At 43.2% G+C, this 20663-nt stretch overlaps 1 non-coding gene across 1 annotated transcript; it reads right to left on the bottom strand.

Annotated features, from left to right (window-relative positions):
• Nucleotides 1-15591: 15591 nt before the first annotated feature.
• Nucleotides 15592-15698, bottom strand: LOC130497181 (small nucleolar RNA R71). Its single transcript, XR_008936192.1, has one exon. It is a non-coding gene; the product is annotated as a small nucleolar RNA R71 (small nucleolar RNA).
• Nucleotides 15699-20663: the final 4965 nt, after the last annotated feature.

Below are 20663 nucleotides of genomic sequence, written 5' to 3' on the forward strand. Positions count from 1 at the left end.
ACCTTTCCTAAACATAAAACCTGATCTAAAATCTAGGTGTGAGTTTTACCCCTCACACTTACTGCGACTCTCAGTTAGTCGCAAACCAATTCAGCGGAGAATACGAAGCAAGGGATGAAAGGATGAACGCATATTTGAAGGTCGTCCAAGACTTGGCCCACGACTTTCAGCAATTTGCGCTAACCAGGATTCCCCGCTCGGAAAACGTCCAAGCTGACGCTTTAGCCGCTCTCGCCTCAAGCTCGGATCCAGGGCTTAAGAGAATAATTCCCGTCGAATTCATAGAGCATCCAAGCATCGGACCGCCGATAATCGCCAACCTGATCAGAACACAGATCGAAGGCGCGGAAGAGAACGAAGACCAACCGGAAGACGACGCAGACCAAACAGACTATGGCTGCGACACTCCCTGGTTAGAACCTATCAAAGCCTACATCGTAGATGGTACCCTACCCGCGGAGAAATGGGCGGCCCGGGAAATAAAAATCCAGGCAGCACGATACGTAACCGTGGAAGGCGAAATCTACAAATGGCGATTCTCCGGACCTCTCATGACTTGCGCAGAAGGAGAAAAGGCGAGAAAAATCATGGAAGAGGTTCATTCCGGATCGGGCGGAAACCACTCTGGTGGAAGGTCTCTCGCAACAAAAATAAAATGCCACGGATTCTACTGGCCAACTATGGTAAAGGATTGCGAGAAGTTCGCTCGGAAATACGAGAAGTGTCAGCGGCACGCCCCGACAATTCATCAGCCCGCCGAAATCCTCTCTTCTATCTCATCTCCGTACCCTTTCATGCGATGGTCGATGGACATCATCGGACCGCTGCACAAATCAAAACAAAAACGTTTCCTGCTGGTCCTCACAGATTTCTTTTCGAAATGAGTGGAAGCAGAATCCTACGCAAGTATCAAAGACGTGCAAGTCGAGAACTTCGTCTGGAAAAACATCATAACCAGACACGGTGTCCCATACGAAATCGTAACGGACCACGGGTCTCAGTTTATTTCCACACGATTCGAGGCATTCTGCGAAAAATGGAAAATACGACTTAACAAGTCTACTCCCAGATACCCGCAGTGCAACGGACAGGCTGAAACCATAAACAAAACCGTCCTAGACGGATTGAAAAAGCGCTTGGAAGCCAAAAAGGGACGATGGGCAGAAGAACTCGAAGGGGTCCTTTGGTCTCATCGAACCACTCCAAGACGAGCAACGGGGGAACTCCGTTCGCTCTCGTTTACGGAGCAGAATGCATGATTCCGGCGGAAGTAGAATTCCCCGGCGTACGGGGGAGATTTCTTCCCGAACGGGAAGACCTGAACAATGCCATGCTGCTGGATAATCTTGACCTCATCAACGAGCGTCGCGACCAAGCCCTCATCCGAATTCAAAATTACCAGCAGGCCGCCGCAAAATACTACAACGCGAACGTGCGTCATCGAAGATTCAAGGAGGGTGATCTGGTCTTGCGAAAAGTCTTCCAAAATACTGCCGAACGAAACGCAGGAAAACTGGGAGCAAACTGGGAAGGACCATACAAAATCATAAAAGTCGTCCGACCAGGTTCGTATCAAATCGCGAACATGCAAGACGTAAAAATCCCGAGAACTTGGAATGCGATGCATCTCAAGAAATACCACCACTAGAACGTAAACGTGGACAACAGAACTACGAGATGGCTTGATCCTCGAAAGAGGTACGTAGGCAACTCGCCAACCGGTGGGTTCAGCTATCCCCCCGATTTAAAAGGGGGGAGTGGGGTGCGTACACCCACACGCTCCCACAATTTTCGAAAAAAACTGAACTTTTGAAAACTTTCCACAATCAATTCGCCTAACGGCCTTAACAATGGATCCAGTATCCACCAAACAAACCATAAAACTATCACCCGGAAACATTCTGCGATTTCTAAAAGCCCATAGTCCTTTATGGCATAAGAAAAACAAACTTCAAAGCACTGCGAGACGTCGCTTCGTGCCCGAACATCCGTTTTTCGATTAAAACCTTCATACGCCTTCTAAAACGGCATCATATCGTTGTTGCTGATCACAACAAACGAACTCTAACGTCCTAAACAGACAAGCCACCTAAGGGTAGGCTCTTTTACATCCGCCAAGGATCCCATAGCGCGCTATACAAAAAATCCAAATTTGGTTCAGCACTTCGTAAAGGAAGTAGCTCGATTCGTGCCCATACAAATCATATAAGCCGATACCACTTCGCGGATTTTAAAACGGTACGAATCAGGTTAAAATCACAAACAGGCAAAACGAAAGCCGATTTGTCATCGCACAGCCTCAGTCTGAGAGTAAACCTAGGTCTTGCCCTAAACCCAGCCTTGCTGGTATCTTAAACATCTCATAGGCAAAGCGTCAACGACGCGAGATCCCAAAACTTGTCTCTTCACTCAAGTCTATACGTTTCCACGAATTTTCGCGTAAATCGTAAACCGCAGGAAAATCTCGCTTTGTACAAACTACGGATACGGTGATTGTCAGGGAGGCAGGAATGAGACGACAACTCACACCCTGCCCCTCTAACTTCGACAAACAGAAGTTTTAAACGCAAAATATTTTATAAACGCGTACCGCGAGTTCAATACAACGCCCTAAAAAAGGGCAGGGATTCAAAGCCACCAACGGCCAGTCCCGAAATCATACATAATGGCCAACCAACTGCCGAAATACAATCAAAATAAAAATCCCCTAAGGGATTGATCAACCTAGGCGTCCTCCGGAACACCGCCCTCATCCTCCGACTCACCCGAAGCAGGAACAGCCTCGCCATCGCCCTCGCCGACCTCCTCGCCACCCTTGTCCGCAACAATTCCAGCATCCTGAACCTCTGGAATTTCCGAACTCGGGACCAGGGTACCCGAGGATGACGGGCCGGCAAGCTCCGGCGCAGTGCAAGTTCCCATCTCCTCAAAGCGCTGAATCCGCCTCTTAAGACATCGAACTTCCGAGGATTTTCTCTTCTTCTCCTCCTTCGCCTTGAGCAGCGAGCTCACAGTCTTTCCCAGATCACGCTCGAGATCGCTGATCCTAGCTTCGAGCGTCGACGTCTGGGCAGCATGAGTGCTCTCAATCGATTGAAGCACAGCCTCGGTGCGCTTCAGAGTTTCCCGCGACGAATCTAGCTCCTTGGACAAACGTGTAACCTCCAGTCCGCAATCACCAAGAATCCCGTCGATCAACGACACAAACTGATCACACGAGAGAAGGTGAGAATCAAGGGATAACAAAGGAAAGAGGGTTTCACGAAATACCTTGGAGCGATGTTGCGATAGTTTCGCCGAAACCTCGCCTTCCTCACTCTTAGTACACCTTTTCCTCTTCGCTGATCCGGCAGCCCCAGCTCTTGAACGTCCCCTCGATGGTGGAACAGCGTTGGACGCAGGAAGTCCCAAGACGATCTCCCTCTTCTTTTCTGGAGGAGGAGGCATGACTTCCACCGCATCCTCCGAAACCACTATCGGCGCGAAAGGGGAGCCCTCCGGGCGAGCCTGGACATCGGGTGCTTGCTCCGGAACGACAGTTTCTCCAGCAGGCAAAGGGACATCGGGTCCAGAGGCTGGAATTGTGGAGATCGGGACTGGAGTAACGTCGAGTCCAAGAACCAGAACCGCGGGATCCGGAGTTAAAGTGACATCGGATCCGAGAGTCGGAGCCACAGAAGTCAGAACGGAAGTAGCACTAGGACCTGCCACGCTAGACTCCATCTCAGCACGGCGTCGCTCCATCTTGTCCTGAAAAGAACTGAACCCCTCGACGAATGTCTGCGTAAGAGCAGGAGCATCCTGCGCCGGCGAGGCTTGGTTAGCTTCACTCATTTCGACATCGGAATCTTTCTTTTCGTTTGGAGAGAAAGCCATATTTTCTGAAATTTGAGAAAAGGAGAGTGAGTGAAAAATGAGAGGAAGATGGGGTGCTACTTATAAGAAATCAAAGGTGGAAGAGTTTTTCGGAATAAAATATTCCTAGCCGAAAATTTCGATTTTCAAATCTTTCGCACACAAAATCACTCCCGCATCTTGCATGCTGGGGGGCTAACTGTTGGGGTCAAAAACGGTTATCTCGAAATCAACGGCTAAGTCTATTTGTCATACTAAAACCCTCCAAAAACGAACACGAACACCCGTAAACCAAAGGAACCGAGTAGCCGACCACGGCCTTGGCCGCCGGCGCCTAGCGCCCGTGCTGGCCGTGGCCGCCGGTCGGCTAGCCCCCGTGCTGGCCGTGGCCGCCGGGCGGCTAGCCCCGTGCTGGCCGTGGCCGCCGGCGGCTAGCGCCCGTGCTGGCCGTGGTCGCCGGGCGGCTAGCCCCGTGCTGGCCGTGGCCGCCGGCGGCTAGCGCCCGTGCTGGCCGTGGTCGCCGGGCGGCTAGCCCCGTGCTGGCCGTGGCCGCAGGCGGCTAGCGCCCGTGCTGGCCGTGGTCGCCGGGCGGCTAGCCCCGTGCTGGCTCGGGTCTTCGGACAACAATCTTCGGTACACGAGTCCCAGTCCCCGGCCATCAGAAGTCTGTACTTCGAGTCTTTCCCAAGTCCTCGCAGGACGAATCATTGAGATTCCGCGTACGAAACTCCGTTTCTCACTCCAATCTAAGACCATCGGAAACATTTCGGAAACTCGTAAGATATCGACGGGAAGGAAGATCTTAAATTCTTCGTACGAAACAGCGATGGTTATCTTAAGACACCACTCGTCTCAACTCTACGAACGAATGAAGAACCTCCGAAGAAATCGTAGAAAACAACGGAAGTCCTAGAGACGGCCCGAAAGGGACCAAACGCGATCGGACAGTCCGTTTACGATTATCTGAGATAGATACGACGATTTACATTTACCTTTACGTAACAAGATGAATGCTAAATCGACGGAAGGATAAATGTGAAGTTTCCCGAAGATAAATGTCAAGTTTCCCGATAAACATGGAGGTCGACGAAAATGGAAAGAAGCCCGCCTTGCGGCCCAGAAGGAGCTTTGGGAGAGGAAGAAGGGCAGAGCAAAAAAATCATTAAGAGAGAGAGCAAATCCGAAACTTAGGGACTTAGAGAATTCCTGCTAGCTTAGGACTTAGGAGTTTAGACTAGCGGAGCAAGACTTAGAACGTTTTGTCTCCTTTATTTCCGTCGTTTTTCGCTTCAGCGTTTCTCTACTTCCCTTTTTCGGAAGAATATTGTACCATCTATTTAATAAAACGCCTTAGTGCAATTTTTCCGCTACATTGCTCTATTCTATCAATTTCGTTTGGTTATCGCAGAGAATCCGAGCCTTCAGGGAAAACTAGGTTTACTTAGTTTTCCTTCGATAAACTTAACTAAAATCGACAGTGCGAATTTCGGTTCCCACAGAAGTTCGTCATTTTCATGATTCGCCAGCTATAATTGGGAGTTTGATAGTTCCCAATGAGGTATCTGTTTCTCCGGAAAAGCCTATGAGACTAGCCTTCTGGTCGACGATTTCGTACTCATCTATTTCCATCCCCTTCAGGGCTCTGTAGAAAATGAGGTCGACGGAGCTCCCGGTGTCTCCCATGAGCTTGGGTACTTCGTACCCTGCGATGTTCAGGGTGACGATCATGGCATCGTCGTGAGGTCTGTCAAGGTTTGACGTCTCACTTTCCCAAAAAGAAATCTTAGTGTTAGACTCGGGGTTAGAAGGATTAGTTTGAGTGTTAGACACAGCGTTCCGTACATGAGTTTTAATAGAATTAACAGAGTCTCGACACATTTCGGATCCTCCGAGGATGTAGTCTACCCTCGAACTGGGGCTCGACTGAGGTAACGGTTTGCTCAGGAGGGCCTCAATTTGTAGGCTTTTTCCTTGGGGGAGCTTCCCAAGGATCATGTCGACCCTTTTCTTAGGAGCTGGGGGTGGTGAATCGGTCTCTTTTCCAGGAGACCTTTCTCGTTTCGGTGAGGTGTCTCTGGGACCTCTTTTCTGGTAGGACTGTGGTTTTTTTAGGTCCACGCCCTTTATTTCTCCGGCTGTGAATTTAGCTGCCAGTTGTCTTTGGAGGTCCCAACATTCCTCATCATATCCTTTTGACTAGGGGGTTTTGTTTGCTGCGGCGACAGGTTTTTCTTCCTTATCTTCCTTGATTGCATAGGAATGTTCTCCATGGGTCTGATTGTTTCGAGAATTTCCCTTTTTATGAGGTCTTTTTGCTTCTGAGGCTTCACCTTTCGGGTGATTCTGGGGTTTCTTGTGGAGTTTATCCAGTACAGTTGTTTCCTCTTCCAAGGTGACGTATCTATACGCTTTATGAAGAGCATCGTCGATAGTTGGGGGAGGATTGAGGGTTAGCTCCGACCAAAGTTCCGATTTATACCAGAGACCTCTTCTGAGAGACTCGATGGCGACCTGGTCGTTGGGGTTTGAGAGCTTAGTTCTCACTGCTCTGAATTTTTCGATGTAGGCTCGTAGTGAGTCTCCCACTCCCTGTCTGATTTTCCAGGGGTCAGCCTCGGATGCTTGCTTCAGGATATGAGTCGAGTATTGCTTCATGAAAGCGTTGCTTAACTGGTCGAAGCTATCTGTCGAATTTGGTTCGAGACCAGAGAACCATTCGAGGGCTGTTCCGACTAGATTTTCGGCGAATGTCCTGCAGTAACCTGCTTCGCATTCTTCTTTCGTAAAGTGAGCTTTCACGATAGCTAACCGGAAGGCTCTCAGGTAAGCCTTTGGGTCTGAGGTCCCGTCGTATTCGGGGATCCTAATTTTTCGGGTGTCTCTTATGTAAGAGTTGGCAATTCTGTCAGTGAATGGAGTTCCACAGGTTTCTTCGATCAAGCTCTCGATTTCGGGAGCTGAGCTCGTTGCCTTGTGGACTTGAGCTCCCAATTTTTGGAGAGCTGCGTGAGTTCGTTCCATATATCTGCGAATAGCCTCAGGTCCCTCTAGAGGAAGGACAGTCGGGTCATCATTAGGTACCTGTCGAACAGGCCCCTGATGGAATCGTGTTCGATCATTTTCCCAAGTGCCAGGTGGGCTGATTTGCTCACTGGCCCTAGGGTTATTTTGACGAGTTAGGTTAGTGGGGCGAGTTGTAGGATCAGCATCCGTCCTTTGATGTTCATTCGGATTCGTGTTTAGGTTTCTGGCCTGAAACACCGAAGCTGACGTTCTGCCCCCGGACGGATTGGATACTCCTTCTCCTGACCTAAGAATAGGTGGTGGAGGAGGTAAGCGAGTGCTCTGACCAGTAATCTGCTCTGGTACAGAGCTGGTTGATGCTAGGTTACTTCCCATAGCACTGGTGAGAGGTGGGCTAAACACAGGAGTTGTCCTAGTGTGAGGCATTTGGAAAGCAGGTGCCTGTTCTCCCGAACCAGTGTTATCAAGGGAAAAATCTAGACGTCCTCGAGGGAACGAGGGTCGATTATTCGATCTCGGAAGATAACTCCCGAGCCCCGACGTTACGGTGGTTGGGTTGTTGCGATTAGAGATCTAGTGATCTTTTTGAATCGTTGCTGACGAGCGGCTAGCTATTGCATGGTACGCTCGCTTTCCTGAGCTTTGTCTACCAACTGCATCATCATGCAACGGATCTCAGAGAGCTGAGCCTCCGTCTGGTTCGGAGCAGGTTGATGCTGAGGGGTAACAAGGGCTGGGAGCTCTGGATTGATCCCACTGGAGGTTCTCGTGTTGGCTGCTCCAGCACTGTTCATCGAGATACTGTTCATCCGAGTACTGTTCATCGGGATACTGTTCATCGGGATACTGTTCATCGGGATATTGTTCACCGAGATACTGTTCATCGAGATACTGTTCATCGAGATATTGTTCTTCCAGTACTGTTCATCCGAGTACTGGTCATCGGGATACTGTTCATCGTGACACTATTCAGTGGTTAGATGGATTTGTTGTCTGATCGACTGGATTCATCCTTAAGTTGGAGTAAGGGATTCAATTGTTTCTTCCCCACTGACGGCGCCAATTGTGAGGGACTAAAATCACCTCCTGATTTTAGGTCAGGTTAAGATCAAAATGGAAAGATAACGTGGGCTGAATCCCGTAAGAACTTTGTAGAATGAATGAATGATTTATTGATATTTTTGTAAGAATTGTTTACAAGAGATGTTTATAACGTTTACAAGGAAAGTAATGAATTTGAGAGCTATTGCTTATGAATAGCAAGAATGCGGATCCTTTGATCATTGTTTGATGTCTTCTTTAAATAGCCTCAGGCCCCCTTTGGTCGCTACGAACTGGTTCCCGAGATCTCCTCCGTGATTTGAGGGATTTGTAACAGCTCCCCTTTGACCGGGTCCTGCGCCTATTTATTTGTCCACGAGCTACCTCTTTGACCGGGTCTTGCGCCTATTTATTTGTCCACGAGCTGCCTCTTTTCCTTGACCTCTCTAATGAACATCTTCAGCTCACAGCCTCCGGCTCTGTCTTAGCTACTTCTGAGGATTTAATCCATGATGGGCCTATCGCGGCTCATTATCATTTCTTGTTGTTTATTACTAGCTAGAGGGTCATATTTGGGCCCAACATACGGGACACTTGAAGATATGCATCAAAAGCGAGAAATCGAGGCTAGAAGAGATGTTTTATGAGTGTTTTTATGGGACTACAACGTTGGTGTATATACCCTAGTTTTAGTCGCCTAAACTCTAACCTCTTAGCCTCTAAATGTCGATCCCTTGTTCTAGGTTTTGGGATCCCCTTTTATAGATGTAGATGTCGGCTTCAAGTAGGGCGACTCTTCCATAATAAGAAAAATGGAAGTTTCCCCTTATGTGGAAAACTTCTATTTTGTTTCAAGAGTCGGCCCGATAAAAGAGGTATGAAAGATAGCAGGGGTTGGACCTTGGTTCCTTGTCAAGTAAGAATTGAGGGCCTATCCGGAAGCTGGAGGAAACTTATGCTTGGATATTTTTCCCCAACAAGAGATATAAAGCAACATGAAATATGACTGAAATAAGTAATAGGGTTCAGGGGGTTCTTCTCTAAATCGAGAGAGATGGCTTTCTCCCTTTACAAAGTAGCAAAATCTCAAGTCTCCAACTCTAGGGTCTAGTTTCTCCTCCAAAAATAGCGTAGAATAATAATGAGAAACATAAAAATATGATATATCAAAGCCACAGGAGGCTGGGAGAGAAAAAGAGGATAATTAGGGCAAATCTCGAAATAATAGTGGTTTCCATAAAAATCTATGCCGCTGGAACAGTCACTCGGGTTGATCCGCTCGATCGGGAATAGTCATCAGACTGTTGCGTGAAGATCACCAGATTGCACTCTTTTCTGCCTATTTTGCTCCAACTGGTACATCTCCCATCCAATGCAACTCCAGACCTGTAATGACTCGAAAATGACTAAAAGACTCGATAAAGACTTGAAAACCAATTAGAAAACATATATACAAGATATCTAGAACACCATATATCAACAAGTATCTCGGTCATGTTTTCTCGAGATTAAGTATCGATCGTTTCTCGGTCACAGATGTCGATTGATGGAATAGATATGGTGTCGATCGATGAAGTAGATACTCTGTCGATCGATGAAGATGAGGTGTCGATCGATGCTGCGCATTTCTCTTTGTGGATCGAGCGTTCCAAACGTGCTGGGTCTGAGAAGAAAAGCAATTACTCCTTGCTGCTTCTGGTACTGATTGACATGTACCTGAAAAACAAGAATTTTTTTTTTGTAAGTAACTTAAAACAGTAAATAAAACCTAGAATAAACCAATTAATCAAGTCTAATGGAGATCGAAGCTCCCCGGCAACTGCGCCTGATTTGATATCACTCAAATTACCCTAAGGAGTTATTTATACTATCTCAAATAAGAGGTCGAGTTGTAGCACTTAGGGATCAAATCTACAAAGGGCTAGGGCACACACTAGACTAGAGATATTAAGATTTAGCTAGGCAATCAGTATTAAAACAGTAAATATAGCAATTAATAAAGCAGTAAACAAGATGAACAAGACAATTGTTCAGCTTGACAAGGAGTTGTTTGATGAAAGGAGAAATAGCTAGACTTAGGGATTTATCATTCAAGAGATTCAAAACTTCAACTAAAGGATGCTAAAGGTTTATAGATTCAATTCTATAACTAGATTTTAATAAGTAAGTAATCCAGCTTTCACATTAATTACTAATCAGATGCCTAAGTCTTTGTCCCGGCTATCGCACATGAACAAGGAGTGAGTATCGATGGATGCTATGGCCTGAGCGCCGATCGATACTACCTCAGACAAGCATTAGCGACCTAATCGATTATGTTCAACTAGATTCCTAGACCAACTGTCGTATGCGCCTAGTTATCTAATCCAACAGAGCTCAGGTTCCGTTAATTGATGGTACTTTCGTGCCTCTCAATTGTCCTATGATTCTAGGTTCAAGCAATTAGTCACTGTCGTGCTTTTCTAACTACTCCAGATCCTAGTATTACAAATCACTCTGGTGTAGAGATCTATAGATAACCTAGCAATCCTAATTGATTATCAGTTTGACATTAAGCTCATGAAATCCCTAAACCTAACAAGATGAATTACTCAGACATGGAAGCAATAACAGAAATCATAGTGTGAATAATATAATAGAATAGAAATCAATAATAAAACCAATAGAGTTCCAGTCAATCTCCGAAGAAGAATTGATCTTCTCTCCAAACCCTAATGGAAAACAATAGAATAGAATAATAGAAAGCTTAGCCGTCAACAATGGCTTAGAAAATATGTTTGGCCCACGTTCTGACATCCATATCGATCGATATTCACGGTGTTGCATCGATCGATATGCATTCCTCTTCTCGACAGCTTCCTCTCACGAGGAAGACTGGCCACTCTTCAGTAAAACGAGTATAACTTCTGATACAGTATGCTGATTGACATCAAACCGGTGGCATTGGAAATCTAACTCAAAGCTATATCCTGTGTCAAAAGATGAGCTAAATCTAACGGTGGGAAGGTCTTCATCCATATATAAACATCTGATGCGTCTGTGCAGCTCTGCACTCAAAAGGCTCCAAAAGGCACCAAAATCACCACTTTCCTCCAAAACGTCTATGAACCTGTAAATACTCTAAATAGACTCTATATTGTAGTAAATAGTATCTAAAACACTTATATACTCAATTTCTTCATGATTCTATTCAAACCATGATGAATCAAGATGTAATAATCTTGATTTTGAAACATGAATCAGTGGATAATCACCAGGAAGTTGAATCAATCTCATAGGACTTATCCCACTTTCTAATCAAGTAATTCATTCTTACTTTGTTTGGACACATGAAAATTTCTTCATGATTCTAATCAAACCATGATGAATCAAGCTGTAATACCCTTGATTTGGAGACATTATTAGGTGGATAATCACAAGAGGTTGAATCAATCTAATATCAGTTACGTCGAAGGAGTTATCCAACTTTCTAATCATATGATTCATTCTTACTCTGTTTGGACATATGTCAATTTCTTCTTGTTTTTAATCAAACCAAGATGAATGAAGATGTAAGAACCATTATTTGGAAACATTAATATGTGGAGAATCACCAAGAAGTTGAATCAATCTCTTATGAGTTACGATGAAGGAATTATCCCACTTTCTAACCAGGTGATTCATTCATACTCTGTTTGGACACATGACAATTTCTTCATGATTCTAATTAAATAAGGATGAATAAGGATGTAAGAACCTTTATTTGGAAATTTTAGTCAGGGGAGAATCATTAGAAAATTGATTCAATCTTATACAAGTTACGATGAAGGAGTTACCATGAAAGAGTTATCCCACTTTCTACTCACATGATTCATTCTTACTCTATTTGAACACATGGAAATTTCTTCATGGTTCTAATAAAACCAGGATAAATAAAGATGTAACAACCTTGATTTGGAAATATTAATCAGTGTAGAATCCCCAGAAAGATGAGTCAATCTCTTAGGAGCTACGATGAAGGAATTATCCTACTTTTTAATAATGTGATTCATTATTACTCTGTTTGGACATAAGTCATTTTTCATTATTCTAATTAAACCAGGATGGTGGAAGTCCCCTTGGTCCAGTGGTTTGACTAAGGGTTCATTAATGCTTCTACACCAGGAGGTTTGGGTTTCGAGTCCCACTGAAGACGAAATTATGCGAATTAAAGGAGAGAAGGCTTACAAGAGGTTCTGCAGCATGGCGCAAGAAGTACCGTCAGGCATGGATACAATAGGGTGGTTCAGGTGAGGTGATGCAGTCAGTGACGGGTAAAATTGTCGGCTGTAAAATTGTTTGTAACGTTCTCATAGTTTGTAATAGCATAATTATCCAGAGTTAAAAAAAAATTAAACCAGGATGAATCTAGATGTAATACAATGATTTGGAAACATTAATCAGTGAAGAATCACCAGGAGGTTGAATCAATCTCATACGAGTTACGATGAAGGAGTTATCCCACTTTCTAATCATGTGAATCATTCTTACTCTGTTTGGACATATGTCAATTTTTTCTATTATAATCAAACCGGGATGAATCAAGATGTAAGAACCCTAATTTTGGAAACATTAATAAGTGGATAATAACCAGGAAGTTGAATCAATCTCATAGGAATTACTTTGAAGGAGTTATCCCACTTTCTAATCATGTGATACAATCTTACTATATTTGAACATATGAAATTTTTTTCGTGGTTCTAATCAAACCAGGATGAATGAAGATGTAATAAAAATGATTTGGAAAAATTAATCAGTGGAGAATCACCTGAAAGTGTAATCAATCTCGTACAAGTTAATATGAAGGAGTTATCCCACTTTCTCATCATGTGATTCATTCTTACTCTGTTTGGACATATGACAATTTCTTCATGATTCTAATCAAACCAAGATAAATCAAGATGTAAGAACCTTAATTTAGAAACATTATTCAGTAGATAATCGCCAGGAAGTTGAATCAATCACATATCAGTTATGTCGTAGGAGTTATCTCACTTTCAAACCATGTGATTCATTCTTATTCTTTTTGGACATATGACAATTTCTTCATGGTTCTAATAAAACCAGGATAAATGAAGATGAAAGAACCATTATTTTGAAACACTAATTAGAAGAGAATCACTAGGAAGTTGAGTCAATCTCAAAGGAGTTACGATGAAGGAGTTATTCCACTTTCTAATCAGGTTAGTCATTCTTACTTTTTTGGACACATGACAATTTTTTTCATGATTCTAATCAAATCAGGATGAATCAAGTTGTAAAAAACTTGATCTGGAAAAATTAATCAGTGGAGTATCACCATGGAGTTGAATCAATCTTATACTAGTTACGATGAATGAGTTATCCTACTTTCTACTCATGTGATTCATTCTTACTCTATTTTGACATTTGACAATTTATTCGTGAGTATAATCAAACCATGATGAACCAAGATGTAATAACATTGATTTAGAGCATTATTCAGTGGATAATCACCAAAAAGTTTAATCAATCTAATAGGAGTTACGTTGAATGAGTTATCCCACTTTCTTATCATGTTATTCATTCTTAATGTTTTTCGACATAGGACAATTTCTTCATGGTTTTAATCAGACCAGGATGAATGAACTTGTAAGAACCATTATTTGGAAATATTATTCAGTGGAGAATCACCAGGTAGTGGAATCAATATCATAGGACATATGACAATTCTTCATGATTCAAATAAAACAAGGATGAATCAAGATACATTCTGGTACTGAAAGTGCCATTAGCATTCACAAAACATAACTTTTCTTGACCTTCCAGACCTTCAACTTCATTAAGCACAGTAGTCTCATATTGGTTCTGCATGGACCGGGTACAAGACCCCGGGCGGAGATGGACCAAAGAAGGACCGGGGAGGCTTGGACCGGAGTCGGCACCTCGGGCGCAAGAGGAAGAAGCAAGGACCAGGGTGGCAGGACCGGGTTGGTTGACCTTGGCTCGACCCCGGTCCGTTTTCTTACCTCATTTTGGACGAAAATTAGCTTTTCCTAAGGTCATTTTGGTCATTTGTCTTGGTGTTTCTTCCTTTCTAAACCTAAGTATAAGTACTCTTGTAACCCAAAGTTGAGACTTATCTTCTTTTCTCTCTAAGAACACATTGAAACCTTAAAGAAAGATTGAATCTTTAGTTTCTTTTCTTCTTATTTCTTTGTGATTATTGGTTTAAACTTGCTTCTCAACATTTTTTCCCTTAAATCAACCATGGGTTAAGGTTAATCATGAAGATTAGTGAGTAGACTCCTTTTGGATTCATGGGCTAGGGTGATTAAGGGTGATTAGTGAAGATCTAAGGTGTTTAGTGTTAGATTTACTTGTTTGCTTGCTTGTTGAGGGTTCTCAATGCTATTTTGATCTTAACCATATCAAAATAGATCCTTAGGCATTTCCTGCCCACAAGGTGTATGATGAAATGCCTGAACCAACTCTTCAATGCTTTTAGCTTGCTTTACCTAAGAGATTAGTTGCTAAAGGAGTTAAGATTGCTATTAGACTTGTTCTCCATGTTTGCTTTAGCAACATTCAACCTAAGAGATTAGATGCTTGAGTTACTTTAGCAAAAGAGCATGCATCTAGAGATAGAGCTTGTTTAGCTTAGTGTCTAGGCATAAGGAAAATGTTAGATTGATAGCTTGCCACCTCTAGATTGGATCTACATCACCCAAGATCAAATGCCTAGTCCCATGAGTCCTCCTTGCTTCATATTGAAAAGAAAGTTCACTCTTTTATTGCATTTTTAGTATAGCCTTAGTTTATCATCAAAACCATCTCTCTTATTGGATTGCACTTAGCTTAAGTATAGACTTGCATTCTCTTTGCATTGAGATCATCTAGGAATGGATTGACATCTGAAGTACTACTTTGATTTGCTTAATTGGACCCTTGAAAAGTCTTGTTATCAAATTGGCGCCGTTACCAATCCTAGTTTGATTTTGACATTGAGATTTGGTCACTTGCTTGAGACTAAGTCATTTTTATTATTTCTGTTTGTGATATTGATTCTCTCCCTGCAAAGCTTGGTGCATTTCATGTGTATGCTTGAGGAGCAGAGGTTCATCAAGGCTTGTTCCAAGAGTTGAAGACATAGCTGCACTTGAGAGAGAGTTAGTAAGAAAGAGAAGAGAAGAAGAGCAACAGGTTCACTAGCAGAGATTGGGGTTTGATATGGAGAACCTACCTCAACAAGAAGCTGCTCAAGCTGGTATTGGTCAAGGAGCTGCCAACCTTAGACCTCAGCGCCAGCCACAACACCCTCCACGCCAAGCTAGAGCCATTGGGGCCTATGATCAACCTCACATCAATGGTCATAGGTTGGGAATCAGAGCACCTGCTGTGGAGAACAACAACTTTGAGATCAAGTCAGGACTGCTCAACACCATTGAGAACAACAAGTATCATGGTCTTGCTACTGAAGATCTATTTGACCACTTGGACAAGTTTGATAGCTACTGTGGTTTGTGCAAGACCAATGGAGTGTCAGAAGATGCTTTGAAGCTCAGGCTCTTCCCTTTCTCTCTGGGAGACAAGGCAAGACAGTGGGAGAAGTCTCTCCCAAGCGACTCTATCACTACTTGGGATGAGTGCAAGGAAGCCTTTCTAGACAAGTTCTTCTCCATCTCCAGGACAGCTAAGTTCAGGAATGAGATCTCTGGGTTTCAGCAAAGGAACTTAGAAAGTTTCAGTGAAGCATGGGAAAGGTTCAAAGGCTACCAAGCTCATTGCCCACACCATGGCTTCTCCAAAGAGAGCTTGTTGAGTACCTTCTACAGGGGAGCTATACCACAGTGCAGAAACAAACTTGATACAGCCAGCAATGGATTCTTCTTGGGCAGAAACGAGGTGGATGCAGAGGAGCTGATAGAGAACATGGCCAAGAGTGACTCAGTATACAGTGAGGATCATGATAGAGTCAACAGAAGTGATGATCAGCAGACCAAGAAAGAGCTCAAGTCTTTGGAAGAGAAGCTGGACCTACTTCTTGCCAACAAATCTAAGCTGGATCAGATGAAATCAGTTGGGGAACAGCAACAAAAGCAGGTGGCTGAGATCAAGAAGATTGGTGGCTTGGAAGGACAGGAAGAGGTGTGCTTTATCAACAACAATGGAACTTGGTATAGGAAAGAGCCCAACTTTCAATACCAAAACAACTACCAGCAAAAGCCCCTCTACAACAACCAACAAGGTGGTTATCAAAGCAACCAGCCTACTCAAGCTAAAGGAATCTCTTCTCAAGCTCAAGTTCAAGTTCAACCATGGAATCTATGTTCAAACAAATCCTAGAAACTCAAGGGAAATTTGCTAAGGACATTGGAGATGAGTTCAAAGCTGTTCATGCCATGATTGATGGAACTTATTCTGACCTCAACAACAAGTACATGCAACTTGCCTCTCACGTCAAAGCTTTAGAGAGCCAGGTTGCTTCTATGCCTTCATCGTCCAAGCAGCCTATGGGAACTCTACCAGGGAAAGCAGAGGCAAACCCAAGGGAACATTGCAATGTTCTCCTCTCTAGTGACACTTCTCAGGCCGCCACCTACAAGAGAGAGGTAGATGAGATTGAAAGATTGGTGTTTGGAACTGAAATTGAACAGGTTGAGCATGTGGTTGTTGCAACAGCTGAGTCCAAGATCGTGCAAGAAGCTGACAGGATAGTTGCAGCAAAGGTTGAGCAGAGCAGAGAGCACGAGGCTGAGAAACCAGCTGAGAGAAGATCTGGTCAGAGGCTGAATGTGGTGAAGCAGGAAGACACTGAGGTTGAGCTATCCCCCTATGAAAAGCTCCCTTTTCCAGAGAGATTCCTCACCAAAGCTCAAAAGAAGGTGGTCTCCAAATTCAGAAAAGACTTGAGTGATATTGGAGTAAGGCTTCCAGAGATTCACAACATGCAAGCTGCTCATGTCCAGATGATGCTCATCAAGGACATTCTAGACCACCAAGCTGAAGTAGCAGAGCTCCTGTACATCTCTACACTCAAGCTTGATCCACCAGTCCCACCCAAGTCCCTCCCTAAACTAGGACACCAAGGGATGTTCACTTTGCCTTGCTCCCTTGGAAAGCTTAACTTTGATGATGCTCTAGTGGATTCTGGTGCAAGTGTGAATGTGATCTCACTTGAGGTGATGAAGAGTCTAGGGATTGAGCACATGCTACAAGACACATCTAAGCTCCAATTTGGGGATTCCTCTTCTACAACCCCAATTGGTATCATCAAGGATTTCCCTTTGAAGCTTGGAGCATGCAGCATCCCTATAGACCTCACTGTTTTGAAGATGGCAACTGGGAAGAGAGTCTCATTGATCCTTGGCACTCCATTCCTCACAACAGTGGGAGCTTGCATAGACTTTGCCAACAACAAAGTCACACTCCTAAATGTGAACAAAGTTGTCTCCTACCCTCTTCAATCACCTAAGTTGAAAGCTGAGTATTATGGCACAATAACTTGTGGAGCATCCTCCATTGAGAAGACAAAGGCTGAGCTGAGTGGTATTGAGAAAAAGGTTCTTGGTAAAGAGTCCCCTAAGGAGGAGTGTAATGAGCACTTGGAAAGTGCTCAAAAAGAGGAGGTGAGTGAAGCCACAAAGGCCTCCCATGGCAAGAAGAAGATTGTGAAGGAATCTCACCCTCCACCTCTTGAGAAGACTCCTCACACCCTCACTCTCCACCCAATGAAGCTCAAGGATGGAGCTATTGAGTACAAGATCAAGTGCAAGGGAAGGTCTAAGCCATTCTCAAGTGCAAGGGCCATCATCACTCCTAACCTCCAAGATGATCTAATCAAGCTTCAAGAGCTTCTCTCCCACGTCCTCACCATCACTCTTGAAGGTGGAAAGGAGTCTCCTTCTCACTAGCTAAAAGAAGGAAAGACAAGCTAGAGACTTAAAACAAGCTCACTTGGGAGGAAGTCTCATGTCTATCCATGTACATATCAGTAGTATCTTCTGAATAAGAGCCCTTAGGTTGAGAGGAAGGCGACCAGGCACTACTCCTTGCACCACACTGCTCTTCCAACAATCCATCAGAGGTACTCCTTCACCTTAATCTTGTACATACCAGTTTATTTTTGCATATTATTATTTGTGTACCTCTCCCTTACTCACACAGAGACTGTGTGATTCAAGTGTGGGGGAGGTACCAAGTATTTGATCATGTTTGCTTTGATGATTTTGAGTCTCATGCATTGCATTGTACATACATTTTTCATAAAAAAATTTCAAAAGATCATGTAGTTGCATCATTTGCATCTTTAAGATTGAGTCTAGAAGCATATAGGTTGCATTCATGCATTAAAATGATATCAACCTTGTAAAAAAGCTCATGCTAAGTTCTTAAATTGATAACCTTTGTAATCATGGCAAGTAGCTTGAGCATCCTTTAGAGAGCTTGTAGACTTTGAGCCTTGAAAACTCTTCTTGAAACTCATTAGAATGTTTGAAACTCTCTCTTTGAAGCTAGCTCCTCTCACATTTAGACTTAGTGTCTCTTGCATATGGTCCCTTGTGTACTAGGTCATGGCTATACACACTTGAGTTGTCCCATCCATTTTACCAATCTCTTTTGACAAACTCAAGTGGCACTCCATCCCCTTAATCCCCATCCTTTCTTTCAAGCCTTCATTGATTGTTGAGTGAGGCCTTTTTGGAAAGCTTTACATGTGCATAATGTTGAAAGTATTGGGAACGACAATGCTTAGTCTCCATTCTTGCTAGATTAGGCACTCTATTATCTAGCTCTTAGGATGGGGAGGTGAGTGTTGTAAGTTTGATATTGGGGAATGAGATTTGGTTAAGGAAGAGAAGATAGACTCATTGGTTATAAAAAAAATAGATCCCTAGAACTCTAGAGAAAGTTATTCATTATGTGTTATAGGGATGGCAAAGAAGGATTCTAGCTCTAGTATATAAGAATGTCTTGGCCCCCATGTATAAAAAAAAGAAAAAAAAAGAAAAAAAAAAAGAAAAAGAAAAAAATGAATGAAATAAGGGGGCTAGCAAAGTTAGTGAGAGCTTAGAAGTGTTTAAGAATATGAAAATCCCTTGTAGACTTCAAAAAGAAAGATTTCTAAGTGAGAAATTACCTTTGATTATCTTAAAATGTATTTTGGTGAGTGATGTGAGTTGGGTTGACATTGGAGATAAGTTCTTAGTTATGATTATTTAGGAAAATGGTAGAATAATGGAGATTGAGCATTGTATGCATGAATTGATCCCTTTCTTAGATATATTATGTGCAATGTCAAGGCTATCTTATCTTGTTTCACTTCACACTTTGACCCTTTTACCTTACCAAACCAAATGACTTGGACCATTTGACCATGAGCAAGATTTCTATTGAGTTACTTGTTGATTGTTAGAGAGTTAGTAGATTTGTGGTTTGTGGAAACATGATGATGAGGAGTAAAGGTGCAAAAGAGTTATGATAGGCATAGAGAAGTTAGAGATGGAAAAAGTCTTTGCTCATTGCTATTTGGCATGATTGTGATAGGTTGTTAGGTTGAGAACTAAGAAGAGCTTCTTTTGGTTGTGAGTCTTCCCTCCTTGTGTTTTGAAAAGTTTACTTGAGGACAAGTAAATGTCTAGTGTGGGGAAGTTGATGTCTTGCATATTTACATGTTTTTAGCATTCATATCTTGTGCATTTTGATCATATAAGTTGGGCATTAGGCACCTTTAGGTCCATTTTGCATTCATTTGTCCATATCAGGTGTTGGAGCATGCTTTGGTGTGATTTGAGGTGTTTGGGAGTCTTATGGCCCAAAAAGAAGGTGAAGTATCAAGTTTGGCCATGAAAAGAGAAGTCAATCCATGATCAAGTCGAGACAAAGATGATCATGGACGGAGACCTTGGAGAGACAGAAAATTGAGTTAGCTTTCCAATGAAAGTGGTTTCAAGTCATTTGGAGATATATTGGAGGAGTTATGATCAGTTTACTAGAAGCACATCAAGCTGACCGGGTAGAGTGGCCCAGGTACAGCTACCCGGGCGCAAATGATGGGTCTGGCCAAGGAAGTTTTGGACCGGGGAAGCATGGACTGGGTACAAGACCCCGGGCGGAGATGGACCAAAGAAGGACCGGAGAGGCTTGGAACGGAGTCGGCACCCCGGGCGCAAAAGGAAGAAGCAAGGACCGGGGTTGCAGGACCGGGTTGGTTGACCTTGGCTCGACCCCGGTCCGTTTTCTTACCTCATTTTGGACGAAAATTAGCTTTTCCTAAGGTCATTTTGGTCATTTTTCTTGGTCTTTCTTCCTTTCAAAACCTAAGTATAAGTACTCTTGTAACCTAACGTTGAGACTTATCTTCTTTTCTCTCTAAGAACACATTGAAACCTTAAAGAAAGATTGAATCTTTAGTTTCTTTTCTTCTTATTTCTTTGTGATTATTGGTTTAAACTTTCTTCTCAACATGTTTTCTCTTAAATCAACCATGGGTTTAAGGTTAATCATGAAGATTAGTGAGTAGACTCCATTTGGATTCATGGGCTATGATGATTAAGGGTGATTAGTGAAGATCTAAGGTGTTTAGTGTTAGATTTACTTGTTTGCTTGCTTGTTGAGGATTCTCAATGCTATTTTGATCTTAAACATATCAAAATAGATCCTTAGCCATTTCTTGCCCACAAGGTGTATGATGAAATGCCTGAACCAACTTTTCAATGCTTTTAGCTTGCTTTACCTAAGAGATTAGTTGCTAAAGGAGTTAAGAT

The sequence above is a fragment of the Raphanus sativus genome, chromosome 6 (assembly GCF_000801105.2).
Source record: "Raphanus sativus cultivar WK10039 chromosome 6, ASM80110v3, whole genome shotgun sequence".
Classification (NCBI taxonomy): domain Eukaryota; kingdom Viridiplantae; phylum Streptophyta; class Magnoliopsida; order Brassicales; family Brassicaceae; genus Raphanus; species Raphanus sativus.